This window comes from Podarcis erhardii (assembly GCF_964252035.2).
Source record: "Podarcis erhardii genome assembly, chromosome: 2".
Lineage (NCBI taxonomy): Eukaryota > Metazoa > Chordata > Lepidosauria > Squamata > Lacertidae > Podarcis > Podarcis erhardii.
The window spans coordinates 11,003,189-11,030,337 of NC_138498.1; the positions used below are offsets into that span (position 1 = coordinate 11,003,189).

Sequence of the window (27,149 nt, forward strand, 5' to 3'; positions counted from 1 at the left end):
GATGTGCTGTAAAAAGGTTATTCTTGCCATGACGGGGCCCGTGTGCTATCAAATTATATGGAAAGGAGACGATTCCTAAAAATAAAAGTGCGAAAGCAAAAAAAGGGGAGGGGGAGTGACTTGTGAAGAAATGACCTGACTTATACTGTTTAAACACAGATTCCTATTGATTATGGACTGTGGCAGTGGGGGGTGACTTTTACCACCCAGCATGTGAACGAGACAGAGTGGTTAAAGTGTGCGACATTAATATGCTGGCATTGATTATTTTAGTCTAGTTCCTTCTTGGGCCTTAAAGCAAGGACCTGCAAGGACCTGCTCGATCGTGCCAGGTTCAAGCATGGTTTCCCCCCCCCAGTGGCTGGATGTTTGCTCAAGGTTTTCGTTTGCTGCTGCTGCTGGGCTTTAGTAATCCCACAAGATGCTCGAGACCAGCCCATCTGAATGGAGGCTCCCAGCTGGGTCAGACTCCCCCCCCCCCCCGCCATGCTTTCGGAGGCTGAGCTGGGTGCCCAGACAGCCTTTACATAACCAGGTAACCACAGCTTTAGTGGCTATTTTTATCGCCTGAGCAGGATCTCATTTGAGGGCTGGTTTGTAACAATTGCCCAGATTTTCAGCTGCAGTAAATCTAGAGATAGCAAGCCACAGCGCTTGGCTCTGCTCTGTCCCAGAAAGGGAGGGGGACCGTTTCAGGCACTGCCAACCTGTCCTGTCCTGTCCTTGTCTTTGCTGCAACCTTGAGTTTTTTTGGGGCCTGTGATATAGTGATGCTATTTTGGACAGTTAGTCAGGGCTGCAGTAGCAAGCTGGACCTGAGTATCCGGAGAAATCTCTGTGTGTACATAGGGAAAGCTCTGCTTTTCTGTAGCGGAGGTACACAGGGCTTTGTATACGTGTGTATGACACTAATTTCTCAAAATTATTTTATAATTCCTGGTTTGGGAAGCAGTTACCCAGAACAATAGCCATGGACCTAAACAAATTTGGATTTGTATCGCAGGTTGGCCATGGGCATTCTAGTTGACCATGGGCAATTTCCAGTTTTTCACTGTTGTGGTTCTGCTTGTAAAATGAGAATAATCAATGGTCGATTTAAAGAAGTGTTGGGACTCCTATTGGCTGGAGTGGTGCTCTGTTTCATAATCGCAGTTGTTTGTGGTGACGGTGCGGCTCCTCAACTGGTATGGAAATTCCATTTTGCCCATGGCCAAAACATCCTCACATCTTTCCTGCATTGCAGGGGGTTGGGCTACATGACCATTGAAGTCCCTTCTGACTCTTCAATTCTATGATTCATTATTTGGTCCTGGTAAATGATGGCTCAAATCCTATGGGAGGAGTAATCATAGGATCCACAATAAGGACAGTAAAGTAGCACTATCATGCACGTGTACACACACCAAATAACACGAGCAGCATAATTCTTGGCCTTCAAATGTTGCTTCACATGTGCTATTTCAGCAAGTCTTAGGCAGGGCTAGTCCAAGGCATTTTGTTGCCTCAACTGAAGAGCAACATGGTGCCCCTTTGGGCAGAAGGTGACTTCACTGGCAATTTACTGTATTGGCGACCGGACAACGTCATCCATTCCACTTGAGAGCAGCACACTAGCTTAGGAGGCCCACTCAGTGCCAGTGGCGGTTGCCCCTCATAGGGGTTTGTGTGTGTGTGTGTGTGTGCGTGAGATGCCTGCTTTAAGATCTTGCATAGGCTAAATAGCCCCTGTTCAGTGGTGCCCTAGATTCATAGGTGCATTCACTTTCTCCTACAGCAATAAATGCTTGTCAGGGAATTCTGGGGCGTAGAATATGTAAAGCCTGCCATACTTATGAACTGTCTGCTAGTTCTTGCCTTGCTTCATACCCTCTTAATTTACCCTTAATTGTTTGTCCTCACATATTCTAACTTCAAATTTTCATCTGATATCAATCCCTTCTTACATATTCTTATTTTGCCTTATTGCTAGAACCACTTCGTTTCATTCCAACGTCATTAACATTCAATAATTTTACAGTGTTTCTGTAGATAGATTTTAAATTTCTTCCAATCTTCTTCCACCAACTCTTCTCCCTGGTCTCGGATTCTGCCGGTCATTTCCGCCTATTCTATGTAGTCCATTACTTGCATCTGCCATTCTTCCAAGGTGGGTAGGTCTTGTGTCTTCTAATGCTTTGCAATGAGTATTCTTGCTGCTGCTGTGGTGTACATAAAGGTTCTTGCCTTGCTTTTTGCCCCTCTAATGGCAGCCTGGCTGGGGCAGACTTTAGAACAGAGATGGGGAGCGCTTGGCTCCAACCCCCATCATCCCAGGCCATTGGTCATGCTGGCCGGAGTTGTAGCCCAATAACCTTTACATTGGGACCTCGGGTTACACATGCTTCAGGTTACATACGCTTCAGGTTACAGACTCCACTAACCCAGAAATAGTACCTTGGGTTAAGAACTTTGCTTCAGGATGAGAACAGAAATTGTGCTCCAGCGGTGTGGCAGCAGCAGGAGGCCCCATTAGCTAAAGTGGTGCTTCAGGTTAAGAACAGTTTCAGGTTAAGAACGGACCTCCAGAACAAATTAAGTACTTAACCCGAGGTACCACTACAGTGGGTCTCAAGTTCCCCTGTTCTTGCTCTAGAATCATTCATTTATAACAGGGTTTTCCCAAACTTGGGGACGCGGGTGGCGCTGTGGGTTAAACCACAGAGCCTAGGACTTGCCAATCAGAAGGTCGGTGGTTTGAATCCCCGTGACGGAGGGAGCTCCCATTGCTTGGTCCCTGCTTCTGCCAACCTAGCAATTTGAAAGCACATGAAAATGCAAGTAGATAAATAGGTACCTCTCCAGTGGGAAGGTAAACAGCGTTTCTGTGCCCTGCTCTGGTTCGCCAGAAGTGGCTTAGTCATGCTGGCTACATGACCCGGATACGCCGGCTCCCTCGGCCAATAATGCGAGATGAGCGCCACAACCCCAGAGTCGGCCATGACTGGACCTAATGGTCAGGGGCCCCTTTACCCTTTACCTTTACTTTTCCCTAACTTGGGACTTCAGCTGTTGTTATACTACAACTCCCATCATCCTTAGCTAGTAGGACCAGCGATCAGGGATGATGAGAACTGTAGTCTAAAAATAGTTGGAGAACCAAGTTTGGGAAACCCTGATTGATAGGCTAAAACCACTATCTCTTGCTTCTGTTCCTGGCCAGGTATCTATTGAGGGTGGGGGGAACCAGGTCCAGGCCTGGTGGCAGCAAACTGTTACGCTTCCTAGATAGCTTCACTGGCTCCTACTTGCTTGAGGGAGGGAATTTTGTATTGAGTACCAACCATCAAGTTTTATTTTATTAAAAACAACAACACCCAGTCCCAAACCTAATCTTCTGTTTCCAAAGCTCAGATGTTAGTCTGCTGTGATTGTTTGTTTATTGGAAGGTCCATTTGCTGTGATTTGTGAAGTGGCTGTGCGGTAGTGGCACACTTTTGGAATTGTTCCTGAGCTGGTGAAGTTTTGCCCCCTCTCTTCTCTTCCCCTCCCCATCACTTTATCCCATGCCAGGAAAACCTTCACCTGCCACGTGCTTGCGTCGGCCTTTTGACAAAAGCCCAGGAGCCACCTCCGCCTAGAGGGTTCAGGGCCATGCTGTCATTATATGCCCCCAGCCAGGCCCTGAGGAAAACCACAAGATGTTCCCTCTCCCACTCACGCCGGAGAAGCTGAGTGGACTGGCAACTGAATCTTCAACACTGGCAGTGGGATAGCATCCTCCAATGCATCAGTTTCTGGGCAGGAGGCGTGTATGATCGATCCACAGGACATCAGCTCTGATATCAAGCAGAGGGGAATGACCAAGGGGTTGGGAAGAACGGCTGTTGGGCTGCCACTTCTTTGCCCCATCCCCAGCATATGTCACCTGTTGCGCCTTCCTCATTCTGCCTAATGGTAGGGCCGGGCTAGTGTCCAAAATATTACTGGTCAGGATAGGAATATGTAGCACCCTTGTTTGTTTATGGGTCTCATAACACCTCTGTACTTATGCCAAGGATGTTTCGCAAGCCTCACTGTCTGCCAGCACATGTTAACAAAGTTTTTTCATTCTTCTGTATTTGTTGACTTTGCGATAGCTTGTCTGCCTTGCCTTCAGAGCCGCAGAAGCTCTTAGTGACAGTTCGAAATATGCCCCATTGCCACAAGGAATGGCAGGCTGTGTTCCACATGGCATCTTGGTGTATATGACTTGGTTTGTACATAATGCTAGTGGGAGATGTCCTACAAATGAGGAAGCAAACCATGGTTGGCTTCTCCAAAGTTTGTTTTGTTTTCCACTTGCTCTTGCCTTAGGTCTTTTATCACTTGGTAAGTGTCTAGTATGGGGTGGCCAAGCAAATCATGGTTATGGAAAGGTGCTGATGTTGCACATAAATCTAAGTTGTAATTAAAGGTGCTGGTGTTGCACGTAAATCTAAGTTGTAATTAAAACAAACCAAGGTTTGTAAGCAAACAAAATAACTGCAGCTTCAATTCATGATTCATTTGCAGTAAATGAACCATAGTTTGGCAGGCTATGGATGATCAAACAAACCATGTTTTGATAAATCACGGCTTAGCACTACATGCAAAACAAGCCTGTGTGCGCAGTTGCATGTGTGTGCATTAGATGCAAGGTGTTTACATCCCAGGTAAGAGATATTGATCTCCTGGGGCAGGAGCTTGAACCATGGACAACTCTGGCAACAAGGCACTCCTAAGAACAACCATCTCTGTTAAGAAGGCACTCCTAAGAGCGACCAAAGAAGGACAGGGATCTACCAGGAACAAACAGAGACTATCTGTAAACAGGGACAGTTTGGATCATGTGTGTTTTAACGTTATAATTTGATGCACAGCCAGTTCATGTATGAATGTTTATTTCTGCATGCATTGGGCTTCACCCCAGTAGATGACCCTCAGTAGAAATCTATATATTGGTCAAGTTCAGGCATAATGACCTCTGTCTGATAAGCCATTGTGCCTACGTCTACCTTCTTCTATTCTCTCTTGTGCCTTCATGTAAGACTTCCAGGACTTGTTAAACAGTCCTCTTACCAACTGAACCAAGAAACAATGATTTTCTCCTAGTTTGCAAGCCAGGACGGATCTTAAACCATGGTTTCCAACTACCAGACTTTTAGAAGACATCTGAAGGCAGCCCTGTTTAGGGAAGCTTTTAAAGTTTGATACATTACTGTATTTTAATATTTTGTTGGAAGCCTCCCAGAGTGGCTGGGGAAGCCCAGCCAGATGGGTGGGGTATAAATAATAAATTATTATTATTATTATTATTATTATTATTATTATTATTATATAGAATGGAAAACTAACAGATCCTGGAAATCTGGCATTAAGGTGGAGAGGAAGCATTAGAGCATGATGCTTGCTTTTAGTTTGATAAACCATGGTTCACCAAACTGAGATCATAGCAACTGAATCAGGCCATTATGTGCTTCCCCAGCATTCTGGTACTGGGCACAGAATTCCATACACTCAGACTCCGAGCTTTTGCTTTCTTTAAAAATGCAAACCTCTGAGGGCAAGCTTGAAAGGGTGTGAGCAATGACATGTAATTTCAGATGATGATGTGGGAGGGAAGACTATCTGGGGCTTTCAACAGCTAGGGAAAATGACCTCAGGGTTCTGCATATAATTTCATATAAATTATCTGATCTGTGTAAGTGTATGCACACACTTGCATAATAAATGCAGGTTTTCGAAACTGGCATTTAGTGGCACATGATAGAAATTGTACGCAGCTGCGGGCATAGCCTGGCAAGGTGAGTTCAGGATTCTCAGGAAGCCTTGTCTGGCCACCTCTGTGCAGGGATTGTCGGAATATGGGAATTTACCCAGTTTCCCACCATAGAATCATAGAATCATAGAGTTGGAAGACACCACAAGGGCCATCGAGTCCAACCCCCTGCCAAGCAGGAAACACCATCAGAGCACATATGGTTGTCAAGCCTCTGCTTAAAGACCTCCAAAGAAGGAGACTCCACCACACTCCTTGGCAGCAAATTCCACTGTCAAACAGCTCTTACTGTCAGGAAGTTCTTCCTAATGTTTAGGTGGAATCTTCTTTCTTGTAGTTTGGAGCCATTGCTCCATGTCCGCTTCTCTGGAGCAGCAGAAAACAACCTTTCTCCCTCCTCTATGTGACATCCTTTTATATATTTGAACATGGCTATCATATCACCCCTTAACCTCCTCTTCTCCAGGCTAAACATGCCCAGCTCCCTTAGCCGTTCCTCATAAGGCATCGTTTCCAGGCCTTTGACCATTTTGGTTGCCCTCCTCTGGACACGTTCCAGTTTGTCAGTGTCCTTCTTGAACTGTGGTGCCCAGAACTGGACACAGTACTCCAGGTGAGGTCTGACCAGAGCAGAATACAGTGGCACCACACCAGCCATATGATGTTGGTGTACAGCTGGAGCTGATTTGCCTCCTCCTTTTCTCCTCCTCCCAGGAATGCATGGAGGAGTCCCAGGACAACTACAAACCAAACCGCACCTACAAAAGCACCAATCAATATGGGTGCCTTATGAATATATTGGCAAGCAACACAGGAAGCCCCCAAGGCACTGTGTCTTTTGCAACCCCTGCTAGATTGGCTTTTAGTACCCGAAAACTTTCACAGTTGCACCAGTGTGCAAGCAAGAGAGTGGGTTGGGAGAACCTGAGTAAGGGTTGTGCCCAGAGATCGTTTTAGTGGTGATTATGTCCAAGGTGGGATGCAGGTGGCACTGTGGGTTAAACCACAGAGCCTAGGACTTGCCGATCAGAAGGTCGGCGGTTCGAATCCCCGTGATGGGGTGAGCTCCCGTTGCGTGGTCCCTGCTCCTGCCAACCTAGCAGTTAGAAAGCACATCAAAGTGCAAGTAGATAAATAGGTACTGCTGCGGCGGAAAGGTAAATGGCGTTTCCGTGCACTGCTCTGGTTCACCAGAAGCGGCTTAGTCATGCTTGCCACATGACCCGGGAGCTGTACGCTGGCTCCCTCGGCCTATAGAGTGGGATAAGCGTGCAACCCCAGAGTCGGCCACGACTGGACCTAATGGTCAGGGGTCCCTTGGCCTTTACCTATGTCCAAGATACTCTTTGTGCATCAGTGTCACGTGACAAGTCCAAAAAGGGCAAAGGCCCCTTTTCTAACCAATGCCATTTTGTAAGGAACAATGCCAATTCCTAGTACACAAGGCAGGTCAGGATCACTCCTCTTGCTTTTCTTTTCTTGACAGGAGGGACTGTATTGGGGTGGGTGAGGTGGGAAGAAGCAGCTGTCATAAGGTGGCCTATTTATGATGCCTTTATTTATCAACACTTTGTCTCAAATTTATCAGCTACTTAAAGGTAAAGGGACCCCTGACCATTAGGTCCAATTGCGGCCGACTCTGGGGTTGTGGCGCTCATCTCGCTTTGTTGGCCGAGGGAGCTTGTGTTTGCTTCTGGGTCATGTGGCCAGCATGACTAAGCTGCTTCTGGCGAACCAGAGCAGCGCACAGAAACGCCGTTTACCTTCCCGCTGGAGGTATTTATCTACCTATTTATCTACTTGCACTTTGATGTGCTTTCGAACTGCTAGGTTGGCAGGAGCAGGGACCGAACAATGGGAGCTCACCCCGTCACGGGGATTCGAACTGCTGACCTTCTGATTGGCAAGTCCTAGGCTCTGTGGTTTAACCCACAGCGCCACCCACGTCCCTATCAGCTACAGTGGTGCCTCGCAAGACGAAAAGAATCCGTTCCACGAGTCTCTTCGTCTAGCGTTTTTTTCGTCTTGCGAAGCAAGCCCATTGACGGCTTAGCGGATTAGCGCTATTAGCGGTTTAGCGGCTTTTAGCAGCTTAGCGGCTTAGCGGCTTAGAAAAAGGGGGGGAAGGAAAAAAAACCCCGCAGGAACTCGCGAGACATTTTTGTCTTGCGAAGCAAGCCCATAGGAAATTCGTTTTGCGAAGCACCTCCAAAACGGAAAACTCTTTCGTCTAGCGAGTTTTCCGTCTTGCAAGGCATTCGTCTTGTGGGGCACCACTGTACTTAGCCCATGGTATTTTCTTTTCTGCTTTTTCATTTGCATTGTGTATTATTGTACACCAAGGATAGGGGTCCTGCAGCCCTTTTGATTTTGTTGGACCCCCAACTCCCATCAGCCCCAGACAGCCTGCTTGTGGTTGGGCATGATGGGTGTTGTAGTCCAGCAACATGCAGGGGTCTGCAAGTTCCCCCTCCCTGCTACACAGTGGACAGTCATGTATGGGAAAGTCCAGCAACCTGCCTGTCACAGATCAGCACGAATAGCTGTGGGGGATTTTCAATTTTGAAAGAGGAAGTGATCTCACAATTAAGGTAGCTCGCTTTTTCTTTTGATCATGACTTTTACGAATGTCCTACTTCAGCGGAACGCATCCTACCCTTGGGGCTTAGCAACAGCTACAGTGTGTTTTGCAAGGTCAGGCTGAGGCATGCACAAACTTCAGACCCAAATTGTGCCCCTTGTGGGTGATCTCACACAGCCATGTTTCCTCTCAATCCAAGTAAGTGTCTTGCTTGCTGCCAAGAGCGTTGCTTGCTCCCCAGGGGCCTTTGTGAATGCCGGGTGCTTGTCTGAGCAGTAGATCAGAAAACACATGTAGCTGTGGTGTTGGGATTCGTGCAGCTTTAGTAAGTGCTTATTCTGTGTAAAGGTTTGGAAAGAGGTTGCTCCAAGTGATGGAAAGGACCTCTCCCACATCTTTTCTGACCTACGTGTTGGATTTGTGCTGAAGTAGAAACAAGCCTCATTGGCTTGGAATTACGTACTTAACCCGAGGTACCACTGTATTGCAAAAGGAGCCTTTTCATCTCCAAGCAGTGGCCTCTCATATCTGGTGTGAGCAACCAGGCTTGTGGGTACCCTCTGGTGTGGGAAGGGAACTTGCTATGAAGTTCCCATACCAAATGTGTAATATACCATGGTACCTCAGGTTAAGTACTTAATTTGTTCTGGAGGTCCGTTCGTAACCTGAAACTGTTCTTAACCTGAAGCACCACTTTAGCTAATGGGGCCTCCTGCTGCTGCTGCGCCGCCAGAGCGCAAATTCTGTTCTCATCCTGAAGCAAAGTTCTTAACCTGAAGCACTATTTCTGGGTTAGTGGAGTCTGTAACCTGAAGCGTATGTAACCTGAAGCGTATGTAACCCAAGGTAGCACTGTAAAGATATTCCAGTTTTTGAGCTTTCGGAAAAACTCCTGGAACTATCAAATTCTGATACGACTCAAGCTGGTTTTGCAAGAACTGGAGGAGAGAGGGATTTGTATTAAGTGGAACTGGATGAGTGAGGCCCCATCATTACACTGCTTTAGGCTATAGGTAAATTGTGTGTGTGGTGTTGTTGTTTTTAATAGGCTACTGTTTTACTACTTAGGGTGTTTTCTCTGGTTTAGCTTGGGCATGTGTGGGTGTTTAATTTGACAGCTATTTTGGAACTGTTTGATTCGTTGTCAGTTTGCATCAGTACAGTCGAACGGAATCCGTTCCCGAAGTCTGTTCGACTTCCAAAACATTCGGAAACCAAAGTGCGGATTCTGATTGGCTGCAGGAAGCTGCTGCAGCCAATCAGAAGCCGTGGAAGCTCCGTTGGATGTTCGGCTTCCAAAAATAGTTCGCAAACCGGAACAATCCCTTCCGGGTTTGCTGCGTTCGGGAGCCAAAAGGTTCGAGAACTAAGCTGTTAGAAAACCAAGGTACGACTGTATTTGATTCTATGATTTGGCTTCATTTGGGGAGTCTTGCTACTGCTTTGTTTGCCCCTTTGAGTTTCTTTGTAAAACCGGGCAGGATAGGGAAAGTTTTGAACTAGCCATCTAACCAGCTCCTCTTGATGCAGGTTTATCTTAAGGACCGCATTGGGTGCCACCACTTGGTGTCACAGTGTTTGGATCTGGCCCCTTGCCATGTCATAGATGGCTGCTCATGCATGTTGGCAGTGGATGTGATGGAGGTCACCTTCCACGCTGGACCAGGCAGGTGGCATCATCTGGTGCTTTGGCTGCCCTTTGCGGTTGTCGGCTGACTCCTACACGCCCGGGATGCTCTTGGGATGGTGGGAGTAGAGAAGGATGCATTGGGGAGGGGAGACTGGGCCCTTGCCAGGCACCTGCTCCTGGGGGGAATTTGGCTGAGACAGATTTCTGCTGCCAATGAGGAGGAATTGCCTTGTGTTTTGTGTGTGGTGCCTGTCTTTGCTTTAAGCTGTTGGCAGGGAAACCCCCAGGATGTGCTCGTTGTCAGGGGTCTACTTGCTGTTTCATCTGCACAACCAATTCCTAGGCCACCCCATTAGACGTGTGAAAGTGGGATACATGCATTCCGTTTGTTATTCTGCGGTGAGGTCACGGAATGCTCTTGGGCAATTCATGGTCAGATGACCTCCAGTTCTGCCTGAATGTTAATGCTTGGAAGAGCTTTTGGATGAATGAAATAGAGCACAAAGCATACTGCATTCTGGAAGTTGCATTTGGATTCTCTGCATCTGCTCTGCAGGGCTGGGTCCGTGTATCATTTACAGGAATGTAGAAGAAGTTTGTTTTTGAAGGCCTACACTTGGAACGAGGGACACAGGTGGCGCTGTGGGTTAAACCACTGAGCCTAGGACTTGCCGATCAGAAGGTCGGCGGTTCAAATCCCCGCGACAGGGTGAGCTCCCGTTGCTCGGTCCCTGCTCCTGCCCACCTAGCAGTGCGAAAGCACGTCAAAGTGCAAGTAGATAAATAGGTACCACTCTTGCGGGAAGGTAAACGGTGTTTCCGTGCGCTGCTCTGGTTCGCCAGAAGCGGCTTAGTCATGCTGGTCACATGACCCAGAAGCTGTACGCCGGCTCCCTCGGCCAATAAAGCGCGATGAGCGCCGCAACCCCAGAGTCAGCCACAACTGGACCTAATGGTCAGGGGTCCCTTTACCGTTACCTTGGAACACCCAAGGCAAGTTCTTTGGGTTGGGGCAGAGATGGATTTCTTGATGGAGGTATAGATTCCAAATCCAGATTACTTTATTAAATGAATTGTGCCATACCCAAAATGTGGCACGCAATGCCAACCTGAGCATCCCTACCTTAGTGTTGAGAACCTTCTTCAGTGTCAGCTGAGCATCAGCAAAGGTAAGGAGCAACAAGGGTGTACTGAATCTCAATAGTCGCAATCCACATGCACTAGTTGTAATTTCAGGTTGCAGTGTGGATAAAAGAATAAGGTTCTGGTCTTTGGGCAGTAAAGGGGGGGAAAGTAAGACAGCATCTACTCAAAGCTCTGAGGCTTGGCAGATTTCCGGCTTACAGGACAACTCTTTTCAGCTCCTTCTCTCTGCGTGTATTGCAGACCTAACCTTGCCCTTGTAGACTACTTTTTCGATGTCTTCAAAAGGCAATGCCTCCTCCGTCTGCAGTTAGAACTGGAGCACCCAAATTGGCACGAAAGGGAGTGTAGCTCAGTGGCAAACATTCTACTTTGTATCAGGGTGGATTTGATTTAAATAAAATCGATTTAAATCATGATTTAAATCACTAGTCAGTAAGACTTGATTTAAATCAAATTTTTTTACAGAAAGACTCATTCTTGCTGGTATAATCTTAATATTTACAACTAGATGTAGGTTTCATTTTTGGAATTATAAGTTTTCAGAGTAGTTTTTACAGTTAAATCAAAAATGACTGATTTGGTTATACTATTAGAAATACATAGACAGATAATTATGAAACTATGGTGAGGTTTAATAAGTTAACTGTTTATATTTCGACAACTTTTCTGCTGTACTTTATTGGAAGGAGAAAAATAATCATTCCCTTAACAACAATTTAAACAATTTATTTAACTAAAACAATAACATTATATCATATGTAACAATGTTTGTTAATTGATGTGGTTACACATGAAAAAAAAAACACAACTTAGACATGAAAAACATATTTCCTGATGAATAGCCTTTGGACTTTAATGTAACTTAAACAGAAAACTATCTGTAGAAAGATTTTCCCTCCAAAGGCATTTTATTTTAAAAATCTGATTTAAATAAAAAAAATCTGATTTAAATTTAAAAAAATCTTTTTTAAAAAAATTGATTTTTATCCACCTTGCTTTTTATGCATAAGGTCTCGGATTCAGTCACCAGCCTTTCCAGGTAGGACTCAGAGAGAACCCAGTCTGATATCTTGGGAGAGCCACTGCCAGCCATTGAAAAAAGACTTCCAACTGTAGAAGATGAAGCTGCCGTGTACACAAGCTTGTTCCATCTAGCTCAGCTTTCTCTATATATTGATAGGCAGCAGCTGTTCAGGGTTTCAGACTGAGCTCTCTCCCTGTCCTACCTGGAGATAGCAGGAATTGAACCTGGGACCTTGTACATGCAAGGCATGGGCTCTACCCACTGAGCCACAGCCCTTCCCCAGCTTTCCCCTGTCCCTCTGTTCAAGGAAAGGCCAAACTAGGTAGGATACCTGGTGTGTTTGATTTCCCCCCACCCCCAGTGAATAAATAGGTGGAAGAGGGGCCCATGAGTCTGATTGGGACTATGGTGTAGGGGGGGAAGGAATTAACCCTTTGCCCTCAATTCTGCTATTAGCAGTTGGTGGAAAGCTCCCATTTGCACCAGTTTCATACCAATGAATGCCAGTTTCTTCTCATTGCAAACAGTAGACACTGGGAAGGAGCGGGGGCACAAATCTAATGAAAACCACAATGGGGCAAACGGATGAAACTTGTCTCCTCCTACATCAGGACCCAATCTATCTCATCGCCTTTTTGATTTAATTTAAATCAAGGATGATACCATGGCAAGCTGCCTGACAAAGGCTTTTGAGGACACACCTTATATTGCTGACTGTAAGTTGTTTTAATTAGGGTTTTTTTTTTAATGCTGTAACCCGTCTTCTGGCCTTAGGGTGAAGGATGGGAAATAACTAAAGGTGGGAAATTAATACCTGTTGCCAGTTCTGTTGATATAGAGTGGAATTCTGCCCACGCCTGAGTCTGATTTATTAAAGCCTTTCATGATTTGATTTAGCATAGAGCATCTTTTTCATGTTCTACCTCCATGCGCTGCTTGTGAGCTTCCCATAGGGGCAGCTGGCTGGCCACTGTGAGAACAATTGCTGTTCTTGTTCTCGTTACTATTCTTGCCCAATACGAATGGCATGCAGCCAAGTTTTACTCAGGAGTAGACTCACTGAAATGAATAAGCATGGCTAAGTTAGACTGATTTAATGTTCTGAGTCAAACTTTGTTGAATGCCACCATGCACGTTGATTAGAGGGCTTGGTTCACCTAGTCATAGAATCATAGAATTGTATAGTCGGAAGGGACCCCAAAAGTAATCTCATCCAAGCCCTTGCAGTGCAAGAATCCTAAGATTGCAGCTTGCGGTAAATCAGTTCCCTTGGGATTACCGTATTTTTCACTCCATAAGACGCACCCGACAATAAGACGCACCTAGTTTTTAGAGGAGGAAAACAAGAAAAAAATATTCCAAACGAAACAGTGGATGTATGATTTTTGTGGTTCATGCTGTGGCCACAGACAGGATATGTGATATGACGGTGAGTGTGGGGTAGCCCAATGCAAAAATCCTGAGGATCCATGTGGACCCGAGCTTTGTAACCATGTTTTTGCACCATTGTGGCCCCACGAAACAGTGGGTGCGTGTTTTTTTGGGTGCAGGCTGTAGCCATAGACATGCTATATGGTCTGATGGTGAATTTGGGGTGACCCAATGCAAAAATCCTGAGGATCTATGGGCTTTTACCTCCCCCCTCCCAGGCAGCCTCCTTTATCGCTAGAGTCCCTTATCTCCCTCCCGATTGCTTGCCGATCAGCTGCTTCCTTTCAATACCCCCTTCCCTCTTGTTTGCCTTAGTGTCTTTTCCTTAGCTGGAGCAGTTTTTTGCTCCTCCTTTTCTTCTAATTTCTCTCCTCATTGCTTGTTTTTAGTATTCCTGTCTCCTCTCCTTGCAAGTTCCTTTCTTTACCTGGCAGGCTCCTTTACCAGCAGCCTTACCTCCCTCCCGATCGCTTGCCGATCAGCGGCTTTGTTTCAACACCCACTTCCCTCTTTATATATATATATATATATATATATATATATAAAGCATGATCTGCTTTTCGCCCCTGGGCAATTTGGCTCCAGGGACCACACATTCGCTCCATAAGACACACAGACATTTCCCCTTACTTTTTAGGAGGAAAAAAGTGCATCTTATGGAGCGAAAAATACGGTAAGTCCTGGACTGTGCAAGTCACCTAAAACACCAAAAGCATTTTGCAGTTCACCATCACTTGTGCCAGGTTAGCTTCCAGGAAGGGACTGCAATGCTTTCAAGTCTGTCCTCCACCCAACCAGGCCCCACTCTCCAGCCCAAGATCTATCCACACCTCTGATTATAATTTGAAAGGCTGTAGTTGAACAGCAGAACTCATACAATGCATGCTAAAGGTCCTTGGTTCTATCCCTGGCATCTCCTGTTAAAAGAGAATCTGGTAGCAAGCGATATGAAAAGCCCTCTTCGCCTGGAGAGCTGAACAATACTGAGCTGGATGGACAAAATAGTCTGATCAGGTATAAGGCAACTTCCTGGTTTTCCTTTCCCATTTGTATGCCACCCTCCCACTAAGATGCTTAGGATAGCATGCTTGGGGCATCCTATTTTATCGTCATGATGACCATAGATTAGGCTTAGAAAAGATGCTTTGCGGCTGATCAGGAATTTGAACCTGGCTACCCAACCCTCAGGGACGCGGGTGGCACTGTGGGTTAAACCACAGAGCCTAGGGCTTGCCAATCAGAAGGTTGGCGGTTTGAATCCGTGTGACGGGGTGAGCTCCTGTTGCTCGGTCCCTGCTCCTGCCAACCTAGCAGTTCGAAAGCACGTCAAAGTGCAAGTAGATAAATAGTTACCGCTCCGGCGGGAAGGTAAACGGCGTTTCTGTGCACTGCTCTGGTTCACCATGCTGGCCACATGACCCAGAAGCTGTACACCGGCTCCCTCGGCCAGTAAAGCGAGATGAGCGCCGCAACCCCAGAGTTGGCCACGACTGGACCTAATGGTCAGGGTTCCCTTTACCTTTACCTTTTACCCTACCCTCAGGAACTGGGCCTCAGCACAGGAACAAATGATGGGTACCATCCCTGGCACGCTGTACCCAGAACTGTATGCACTGTACCCCAAACCTCCTTCTGCGCCTAGATTCTGCACCAAATAACAAGACAAATGCTGTGACCTATATAGATTATGCAAATTAGGAAAGCCTCCCTAAAACAGCTTTATTTTGCATAACATCGTCTTCTAAACATGTTGATTGGGAAAGGGTTCTGCAGGATACATAAGTCAGTGGCTTTAGCCCACAAAACCTTATGCCACAATAAAATGTGTTTGTCTTTAGGGATTCCATTGTTGTTATTGTTTTTCCCTAACACACACACACACCCTCTGGAAATTCCTGCATGCTAGAAATGTTACTTCTCCCTGGTCTGATTGCTGGAATGTGACCATGTATTGCTCGAGACTTTTCATGCTTAACACTGCAGCTGTGACACATAACAACTTATTATTATTAAGGGCTCTACCAGATTTCCTGAAAGGATATTTTTATTGGGTCATATATTTCCTACTCTCTCTTTTTAAAAAAAACAAAAACTTTTTTATTCAAAATTAAAACAAAACATATTATCCAGAAACATATTATCCTTATTTCCCCCCATTTTTCCTCCCTCCTCCTCCCTCCCCCCACAGAACACACCCACCCACTGACTTCTCTCAGTTCCAGTCTTTGATTTCTCTAAAAATTCTGTTTTCTGCATGTTACACAGTTGTATAGATCCTCAAACTATTTAGCTGATAATTATCAATAAAAAGTTTGTGAATGTTTATTCAAAACCAGCCAAGGAGTCCAGTTCGCTTTGTTGCATCTTCAAATACTTTGTAAAGGGTTCCAATTCATCTTTAATGTCACAGTTATCCTTGTCCCATAGCTTGTATGACAGTTTTGCCAGTTCTGCATAGTCCATCAATTTTTCTTGCCATGATTCTTTAGTTTCGGTTTCTTCAGTCTTCCATCCTTGTGTTATTAAAACTCTCGCGGCCGTTGCCGCATACATGAAGATGTTTTTCAGCTTTTTTGGCAGATCTTTCCCTACAATCCCTAATAAAAATGCTTCAGGTTTTTTAACAATTGTTAAATGGAACATTTTCTTCAATTCGTTATATCTCATTTCCCCCAAAATTTTAATTACCTTACAATCCCACCACATATGATAAAATGTCCCCTCCTTCTCTTTACACTTCCAACATATATTTGAACTAGTTTTGTACATTTTCCCTAACTGCACTGGTGTTATGTAACATCTGTACATCATCTTCATGTAATTCCCCTTCAATAGGGATCAGTCTGTAAATTTTAAATCAGTTTTCCATAATTTTTCCCAATCTTCCATCATAATGTTGTGACCTACATCTGGTGCCCATTTAATCATAACTGATTTTACCTCTTCATCTTTCGTCTCCCATTCTAATAGTATGCTGTATACAGCATAACAGGGTATATTTCCTACTCTCCATCCTCATATCTAGCTAGGGTGCTACCTGGTTCCCTAGAAGAGGGGGAGGTTCTGACCACTGCCAGTCAGTATAGAAAAGTTAGATGGACCCCAAGGTTTAACTCTGTATAAAGCAGCTTCCTCTATTCCTATGTAAGCTAAAGATCCCATTCACCTATGTAGGAAGGAAAATCAAAACCCTTTTCTGTCTACAACTGGAGGCCCTCCAAAGAAAACATCATCTCCAGCAGAGACAGACTTTGGTAATATAGTGCTCTGAGCGAGGACAAAATGTGGTGTCCCTCTGCAAAAAACAAACAAACTTTGAGTAGCTACAGTGGTACCTCGGGTTAAGTACTTAATACGTTCCGGAGGTCCGTTCTTAACCTGAAACTGTTCTTAACCTGAAGCACCACTTTAGCTAATGGGGCCTCCTGCTGCTGCCACGCCGCTGGAGCACAATTTCTGTTCTCATTCTGAAGCAAAGTTCTTAACCCAAGGTACTATTTCTGGGTTAGCGGAGTCTGTAACCTGAAGCGTATGTAACCTGAAGCGTATGTAACCCGAGGTACCACTGTACTCATATAAATATAGGGTTTTAATAATTATTATTTTGCACCCTGTCGGCTCAGCACCCTGTGCTGGGAAACTTCTCGCATTGCCGTAAATCCGGTTCCATCCTGAAAGTCCTTTGCTAACACAGGTGCCTTGGGGAAACTATTCCTGGATTTTCTACACCTACGACTCTCCCAACCTGTGCCCATGATGGGTCTTGTCCCCCAGGTAAACGAAATACAGCGTGGATGACAGCTTTGGGGCACATCTTTGACTGTAAACAAGGGGACCCTGTTCCATTCTTCCAGCAACGGAGTGGCAATGTTCAGTCTAGACAGACCAGGTGGTTTAGCTAGCCATGGTCCTCTCCTGATCCTACTGTTGTTTTCCTGCCGACTTCTTTAGGCACAGGCTGTGGTCTAAACCCCTGAGCCTCTTGGGCATGCTGATCAGAAGGTCAGCGGTTCGAATCCTCACGACTACCATTGCTCTGTTCCATCTCCTGCCAACCTAGCAGTTCGAAAGCACACTTTTTGGGACGCGGGTGGCGCTGTGGGTTAAACCTCAGAGCCTAGGACTTGCCAATCAGAAGGTCGGATATTCAAATCCCCGCAATGGGGTGAGCGCCCGTTGCTCGGTCCCTGCTCCTGCCAACCTAGCAGTTCGAAAGCACGTCAAAGTGCAAGTAGATAAATAGGTACCGCTCTGGTGGGAAGGTAAACGGCGTTTCCGTGCGCTGCTCTGGTTCGCCAGAAGCAGCTTAGTCATGCTGGCCACATGACCCAGAAGCTGTACGTTGGCTCCCTCGGCCAATAAAGCGAGATGAGCGCCGCAACCCCAGAGTTGGCCACGATTGGACCTAATGGTCAGGGGTCCCTTTACCTTTAAATAAATAATACAAGACTTCTGCACTCTTTGAGGTTCCCTGTAAGCCCCTAGATTTCATGTTTAAAATCCAGTTCTAGAACACAGGTGATGTGGCCTCCTTGTGTAGCCACACAACCCTCTCACAACTGAACCTCCCTGCTTTGGCTATTCAGTTACAGACGCAGCTCGCTACTGCTTGGTCCCTTTCATGCAGTCTCTCATGTCACAACCAGCCGTCCCCCCCCCCCCGTTTTCCCCTCCCCACAACTCCTGCCTTGCCACTAACCTTGGGCTCCCCCTTAGCTGCCTCCTCCACACCCCTGGCTGCTGCAGCGGCAGCAGGAAACTGGGCCAGATTGTCAGGACAGATCAGAGTCTCTTCTGCCTCAGCGCTTCCTTGCTCCGCACGCAGCAATGGTTGGATCGGGGTGGGGGCGAGAAGAGGAAGGGGGTGCATGGCGTGCCGGGCAGCCAGAACATGGGGCGGGAGGGAAGAACCTCTCGTTGCTCAGACATAGCAGAGCCTCAAGGCATAGGAGAGCTCTATGTGGGTGGCCAAGTGATGCATGATGGGGAGAGGGGGCCTGATCCTGATTTGTTTCAAGGCTGTGAGTCGCGGCAGAGCTGCTTTTCATGACTCCCAAGGCCTTGGCTCATGAACCTGGGTCCACTTCGCCACGGCTGTGCTTTAGAAGGCACTCACAATTTTAAGGGACACCCCCATACATCGGCATCTTCTCTCTCTCCCCCCCCCCCCGCTTCCATTTAGATCCGTAAGATTTTTTTTTAAAAAAAGTGGGGGGGGGGTGGAGGAGAAAAGGTCACCAGCTCAGCATCCCACAAACCTCTTGAATCATCAGATCCAATAGATTTATCACTTTAATCAGCTTCGTCCACATAGAGATGCCTGGAAGGAGAATGAGACTGGAGATGGCGATAAGCGTATTCTGTTGGTCTCCCCTCCCTTTTTTTAATGCATGTTTTGCACCAAGGGATCCAAATTCTCTGCTCCAAAATGAATTAAATTATAAGACTGGAATAATTATGCAGATTAAGTACCTTGGCGTGTTTTCTTATTTTGTGTAATTTATTTTCTCCGATAAACTTGACCAGGAGGAGAGAGAGCTGCGCAAGTTCCTAAAAGCATAATCTCTCAACCAGTGGAAGTCCCTATTTTCTGCATGCTTTTGAGATTTTCACCCAGTTATGAGGACTGGAAACTTTCTTTTAAAAAGAGAAGAGAGTACGGGGTGGGAAGGTGGGGAGAGTTGAGAGTTTTGAAGTGCAAAGTATTGTGCCATGCTTGCAAAACGGGATTGAGGTCACCTGGAAGGCCAACACAGCCCTGCTCACACCTAGAGGCTTTCTCATATGCAGGTGGGCTGTGAATTGCCAGTTTCTGTATAAGATGAGGCCCTAAGCCTTTCGATAGCAGTTTAGAAGGGAGAACTTTGGCAAGTGCGCCTTTTTGCAGTGCTGTGTAAACAAAAATGCCGCGGGACAAAAGTTGTGCATTTTGAATTTTCCTCTTAAATCATCCATTCTGTCAAGGCTTAATTTGAGCCAGGGATTAGCCCTGCAACCAGTTTTTAATGCCAGGCTCAACCCGTTGCAATGATGACAAATGTGCGCTTCTGAACTTGTGCAATGCGCCTTTCCCCCATCGCCAGTTAACCGGTATCCCTTTACCTGTGTGCCTCCACTTGTATGGCTGAAGTAGGCTTCCAATTATAGTAATATAGTGTGCATGAGAGAGGGGTGTGTGGAGGGGGAGGAACAATAGTTATATAAATATAAAAGTAAAAAGTATTGTAGCAAAATCGCAAATTCTCATTGCTTGGAACCTGGTGTGCAACCCCCCCCCCCCCTGCTGACCTGATCATTTGCTGCCTGACCTCATAATTCCCATTTTCCTTTTTTCCAACTGGGATTATTTTGAATGTGCTGTACTGTGTTAGGCTGCAGGTGCAGGGATAATGAGAAGCTGCCTACACTGCTACAGGGTCAGACCTGCTGCCCTCACCAGGCCTCTGAGCAAGCTAATGTTTGGCTTTTCATCTAGCATTGTGCAGACAGGCTTAATTATTCTATACTGAAAGAACACATCCCTAGCTGTCAGTATTTTCAATGTGTGGCTCTGTTTTGTTTTTGCATTTCCATTCCAGCTGTTCCAAGAAGAGGTGCTCTTATTGCTCCCTAGGGTTGCCACCTGACTAGAAAACAACCTCTTGTTTCCTCTTGTGCCTTTAGCAGCAGTTGGATGTGAAGAAGCCACATCGGTTGAAGCTTTTCACAGCTGGAGGTGGAAGGTTCTCGAGCTGTTAATGTTTGCACATCAAACTGCTGTTAAAGGCACAGTGGTACTAGCATACCCTCCAACATTTCTCTGATGAACATAGGGATGTCCTGTTTCATTCTTCTACTACTAATAATAATAATTCCACTCTGGGCGGTTTCCAATGTTTATAAAAACATAATAAAACATTAAACATTAAAAAGAACTTCCCTATATAGGGCTGCCTTCAGATGCCATCTAAAAGTTGTACTTATCTTCTTGGCTTGGCGGTCATGTAACCATACCATCCAACATGTCGCCAAGGAAAATAGGGACATCCTAAGGAAAAGCAGGACATTCTGGGATCAAAACAGAAACTGGGACAGCTTCTGGAAATCCAGGATGGTCTCTGGAAAATAGGGACATTTGCAGGGTCTGTCCTAGCTGTTCGAAAAGATGATTGCTCTGTGCCCCAGCCTTGTAACATTGCTGTATTGTGGGATTGGACACCTCCGTCTCCAGGTTACACAATGTTTATCTCCTTGAAGGCTTGGATCCATGTACGATGATTTAGAAATTAAGCCCACACTCTCCCACACTCCCCCCCCCCCAATTCACTGAGATCACCAGTGAAATTGATCCAGCTGTGCATTCAGGTTTGGTGAAAACAAGCAAGCAAGCCTTCATATATATATATATATATATATATATGCAGGTTTTGGTGTCCTCGGGTGTCTTCCCATGTAAAAGTTGGGGTGTCTAGGCGACGTTTCGACGGGAAGACACCCGAGGACACCAAAACCTGCATTCCTGTACCCGTGAAAATCTACGAAAGCAAATATATATATATATATATATATATATGCAGGTTTTGGTGTCCTCGGGTGTCTTCCCGTGTAAAAGTTGGGGTGTCTAGGCGACGTTTCGACGAGGTCTCACTCGTCATCTTCAGGCTGGTGCTTTCGGCTTCTTGTTACTGGAACAGAGCAGGATCTCAGTGTTTGAGTTCCTATAAATACTGTAGAGGGGGTGTGGTGTATAGCCTCCAATGTTCTGGGCAGAGAGGAAGTTCCCAGGCTAGTGTGCCTTTTCTTCTTTTGTTCCTTAATTACTTGAGAGATATCTTGAGTGATTTCTTGAGTGATATCCTGAGTACCACTTAGGTGGGTCATTAGGTGTGGATTAGTTGTTAAAGTCTTTGTGTCTTGACCTCTTGAACTTTGTGAAGAGTTTTCCTGAGAAGATGGCTGTACTGTACTTAGTTGTGCTCTGGCTTGGCTTCGTGTATAGGGGCGAGCTGTGGTTTTGTGGCTTGTGTCAGCCAGATCTGTGTAGGGATTGCAGGGGGGTGCAGCATCCGGAGGTGCCACCATGGATTGGCTACTGGATGGTGTCTGTAATTCATCTGTGGAGAGGGTCTGGGTTTGGGTCTGGTGTGGTTGATTGGTGTTGGCGTTCTGTGTGCCTCTGGATCTGGTGTCAGTTTTTGTGGGGAGGGCTAATTTCCAGATGTCTGGCAAGCGGGATGTGTCGTCACGCTTGTTCATGTTGTGAGGGTGTTTCTCTATCTCGATGGCTTCCATGATTATTCTCTTGTGGTGATGTTCCGTGTTAAAGAGCAATTTGGAATCTGCAAAATTAATTTCGTGTCCTGTTTCTTTCATGTGTTGGAAAAGAGAGGAAGTTTTTTCTTCTTTTTTGACGGCATTGTTGTCCTGTTAAATTAATTTCGTGTCCTGTTTCTTTCATGTGTTGGAAAAGAGAGGAAGTTTTTTCTTCTTTTTTGACCAGACCCAAACCCAGACCCTCTCCACAGATGAATTACAGACACCATCCAGTAGCCAATCCATGGTGGCACCTCCGGATGCTGCACCCCCCTGCAATCCCTACACAGATCTGGCTGACACAAGCCACAAAACCACAGCTCGCCCCTATACACGAAGCCAAGCCAGAGCACAACTAAGTACAGTACAGCCATCTTCTCAGGAAAACTCTTCACAAAGTTCAAGAGGTCAAGACACAAAGACTTTAACAACTAATCCACACCTAATGACCCACCTAAGTGGTACTCAGGATATCACTCAAGAAATCACTCAAGATATCTCTCAAGTAATTAAGGAACAAAAGAAGAAAAGGCACACTAGCCTGGGAACTTCCTCTCTGCCCAGAACATTGGAGGCTATACACCACACCCCCTCTACAGTATTTATAGGAACTCAAACACTGAGATCCTGCTCTGTTCCAGTAACAAGAAGCCGAAAGCACCAGCCTGAAGATGACGAGTGAGACCTCGTCGAAACGTCGCCTAGACACCCCAACTTTTACACGGGAAGACACCCGAGGACACCAAAACCTGCATTCCTGTACCCGTGAAAATCTACGAAAGCAAATATATATATATATATATATATATATATATATATATATATATATATAAAACTAACATGGAATTTGCTGTCACAAGATATGGGGTTGACCACAGGCTTAGATGTTTCATCTTCTTTTAAAGCCAAATTTAACCCATTAAATTTTAAACCCAAATTTAGCCATTAAAGCTCCGAGGAACGATCTCCAGCCACTATTGGGAGGAAGCCAACCAACTGCTGAGGGCTGTTTGCCTCCATGCTCTGCTTCTGGGCATCCTAGAGGCATCTATCTGACCACTGTTGTGTACCAGACTTGATGGACTCCCAGATTCACCTCGCAGGGCTGCTCTTAGGATATATGCAGGCACAAATGTTTGTTCCCAGCTCTTGGGAATGGTGTGGCAGCAGATTTCCTGTATTGACAAGCCTATATTAATGGCTATGGTTCTGCAGACATTGTCAGAGGCAGTATGCTTCTGAATACTGCTGCTGCCGTGCTCATGTCTTCCTTGTGGGCTTTGCCAGGCATCTATCTGACCACTGCAACAACAGGATGCTAGACTAGATGGGCAGTTGGCCTCATCCAGCAGCTCTCTTTTTTATGTTCTTAAGGGGATGGACCAGGTGACCTCTGAGATAACCTTCCTACTCTGGGATTCTATTTTTTGACTGAATAGCGCTGCTGTTGCCTAGTTTTTGTCAAATGACCTTCTTATGCACTTTGATGAAGCTTGCATTGCATACCAAAGCTTGCAACCATTTTTTTTTAATTGCCTGGGTGGTGGCAAACGTGCTTAGAAAAGGTTCCTACCCTTGGCCTGCTCTCTAATTTAAATGCCTCTTAATTGGTGCACTGGTCTCCTCTACCCATGCAGCATTTAGGAACCTATGGCCTGGTTTGGAGGCTGAGTTGAGTGGGCTAATTCTGTGTTGTACACAGATGAAATACTGGGCTGCATGGAGCACTGGTTTTCCGTTTGTGCTGGGAAGGAGAGGATTAAAGAATGCTTCTCACCTATCTTCCCAGTAGTCAGCTGGCAGAGCCAGTGCTGCTGGCCTTTCAACCCTTTCTCAATTTAAAATATGGCCCTGGTGGTTAAAAATTACTTACTGGTGGGGGGTGTAGCTTCTCAGTTGCTTGTTGTGTGAGGTAGACCATGGGTAGGCAAACTAAGGCCTGGGGCCGGATCTGGCCCAATCGCCTTCTGAATCCGGCCTGTGGACGGTCTGGGAATCAGTGTGTTTTTACATGAGTAGAATGTGTCCTTTTATTTAAAATGCATCTCTGAGTTATTTGTGGGGCCTGCCTGGTGTTTATACATGAGTAGAATGTGTGCTTTTATTTAAAATGCATCTCTGGGTTATTTGTGGAGCCTGCCTGGTGTTTTTACATGAGTAGAATGTGTGCTTTTATTTAAAATGCATCTCTGGGTTATTTGTGGAGCATAGGAATTCGTTCATCCCCCCCCCCAAATATAGTCTGGCCCCCCACAAGGTCTGAGGGACAGTGGACCAGCCCCCTGCTGAAAAAGTTTGCTGACCCCTGATGTAGACATTATGATGGAGATGGAAATCCAACTCATCATGCCCCAATGTTTTATTAATTTCCCTTGCAATTCCCAGAGTTCCCTGGGAAGAGGGTTATAGCTCTGTGAGGGGAACAACAGGGGTCTCCTAATAACTTTCAGCATCTTTAACAAACTACTCGGCATTCATTGAGGGAAGCCATGACTGTTTAAAGTGGCACAAGAATGCTTTAAAATGTATGGTGCTGATGTCGACTTAGTTAGGCGATGCTGATTGCAATCAGATAAATGCCCTCTTGCTCCCAAAGGGGAAGGTTAGAGAGAAACCAAGGGAGCCATTTGCCCAGGGGGCAAAAGATGAGCTTCTACTGGGTGCTTGAACGACATCCCAGTGCAGTTGCTCCGTCCAGACCTTCACATAACTCTTCCTCCCTTTTGAGCTGCTTCTCTACCTGGCTCCATGACAAAAAAAGTGCACCAGTAGCCAAGTGATCTATCTTTGTTCTGTCGTAATTACAGTTGGTGATTATTATTTTTCTTCTTCTTCTTGGCCTGGGAGGCTTGTTATGGCAAAGCTTGAAAAAAACCATTTATCTTCGCTCACAAAGCTTGGATGGTCATTTTGTGTGAGTGAAGTAGGGGAGGGGGAGAGAGAGCGAGACAGACTCTGCAGCGTCTCCTGCTATGACAGAGACCCCTTGAAAAGAGCTGAGGTGGTGCCTGCTGGCAGCAGTGATTATGGGCAAGGAGCCATCTCTCGTCCAGGCCAGGGCAGTTTGCTGTCAAGGGCAGGAGCAGAGTTACACCGATTCTGTAGAATAAGATGTTATTGCCAAGGCGCACCCTGTAATGTCATCGCTGCTGATGTGCGAAAGAGAGACAAATATGTCGGTCACTGCAGTGGCTGAGGTCACCCTGCATCTACTGTTATCTCTCACTCTATAATTTCAGACGACCCTGATCTCCCACACCCTCATTTTTCTTTAAAGTTGTGGCTATGTGGTCGCACACTGGCTATGCAGTGTTGCACACTGACTTCAAGGGCTGAGGGGAGGGACGTGGGGTGAATGTGCCACAGATTGCCCCGGCACGCCAATGGTTTCCAGTCTTTCTACATTCAAGGAGTCATTGCCATGCTAACGTGTCTGCCGGAGGAAAAGCAAAGAACGGCCATCAATACACTGAGCTAGATGAACTACTAGCCTGACTGAGTTTTCACCCAGAGGAATGTTGAGACCCCAAAGGAACTTTGAGTGAAGAGTCCCAACACTCCACTACAATGGTGCATTATGGGGGAAGGTCACTAGTGCCAGGAAATTCCTGTTGTCAGGGTATTGTCTTGATAGCCACGACTTTCGGAGAAGCCCCCATTCAGCTTTCGATGTTATCAGAGCCCTCTTTGAAAGCTACTCTTGTGTGTGGTTTTGTACATCTTTGGACAAGTGTGACTCCATCTTTTTGTGGGCCATTTTAGCAACATTTTCGATGGGCTCCTAACTCTACCCTTTCCTCACATATGGGAAGGAAGGTATAAGGGCCTCTAAGTTGAGCTTGCTTCCTCCACCTTGTTAAACACCAAGTGCCTGCATAGAGTCAAAAATACTGTGGTTGCTTACTTATAAAACCGGGATGAGGGACCTGCAGGGATCTAGGTGTTTATTGGACTGCAGGTCCCATTACAGTTTGACTCCCGGAACCATTCGAAAACCAAGGCACGGCTTCTAATTGGCTGCAGGAGCTCCCTGCACTCAATCAGAAGTAAGGTGCATCGGATGTTCAGCTTCCAAAAAATGTTCACAAATCGGAACACTCACTTCCGGATTTGCGGTGTTCGGGGGCCAATTTGTTTGGGAGCTAAGCTGTTTGACAACCAAGGTACCACTGTATTTGCTTTTCGGATAGCTCAGTCAGTAGAGCAGAAGACTCTTAATCTCTGGGTTGTGGGTTTGAACCCCACATTAGGCAAAAGATTCCTGCATTGCACGAGGTTGGACTAGATCACCCTCATGGTACCTTCCAATTCTACAGTGTGATTCTAGGATCCCTATGCTGGCTGGAGCTGCTGAAAGTTGGGAGTCTAGCATCTTCTAAAGTGTTCACAGGCAGGGATACAAGAAGGCAGCATTACCTGTTTTACCCTATATTTGTTCCACGTAGAGCTGTTTCCATTCTTCTGCAGTTCATAGTCCACCCAAAACTGTGCTATTCAACTCGCTGTCCGCTTTGCTGAAATTTTCTGCAATTAATTCCATAGCCACGTGATGACGTTGCCATTACATTATTCCCCCCCCCCCATTCATTTCAGTGCAAAGGCCATTCATTTCAGTGCAAAGGAAGAACTCTGCAAATGACTGGTGGAAGGGAAGCCATCTATTACCTATCACTTGTGGACTGAAGGCAACAGCAGCAGTGAATACTGATCATATTCCCTGGATTGATTTTTGTTCCGGACATGGGGCGAGGAAGCAACCACGCTTCTGCTTCCATTAGAATTCTCTGACATCCTCTATTCACAGGGTCCCCATTCCTCTCCTCCCTTTCTAACAGACGAATAAGAAAATACAGGGAGGCTACTTTGATCCATATTGAGCTTATCACAAGAGTTCTCTGAAGCAGGGCGCTTGTAATTCATAGAACCAGAGAAACATAGAGTCATCTACTCCAACCCCTCCCCCCTGCAATGCAGGAATCTCAACTAAATCATACGTGTCCGATGGCCATCCAACTTCTGCCTAAAAACCTCAAATGAAGGAAGGTCCACCACCGAGGGAACCACAACCGAGAACCGAGGCCAAGAATGAATGAGCCACTTGCGTGGGACCACAAAACGAACCCATGGGAGGAGGATACTTGAGTCTAAGTTCAGCTTTCTCTAGTCACTGGAACACCATTGGGCTTGATGACAAAAAGCATGGGTAGCCAGACTGGCCTATTAAGACTGAATTCCAAAGTACCAGCAGTGCATCGCCTTTTGCATCAGA

The 27,149-nt window shown here is 46.0% G+C and overlaps 1 protein-coding gene and 1 long non-coding RNA gene across 8 annotated transcripts in view; one reads left to right on the forward strand and one right to left on the reverse strand.

The window, feature by feature from the left end:
* LOC309334630 overlaps positions 1-17,608 on the reverse strand; it is a 235,790-nt gene extending 218,182 nt beyond the window's left edge. Inside the window, exon 1 of the long non-coding RNA XR_014153208.1 lies at positions 17,027-17,608. This is a non-coding gene — a long non-coding RNA (uncharacterized lncRNA). The remainder of the gene's footprint in view (positions 1-17,026) is intronic.
* ZNF385A (zinc finger protein 385A) overlaps positions 1-27,149 on the forward strand; it is a 214,061-nt gene that overhangs the window by 61,877 nt on the left and 125,035 nt on the right. The gene's annotated exons all lie outside the window — the stretch shown is intronic.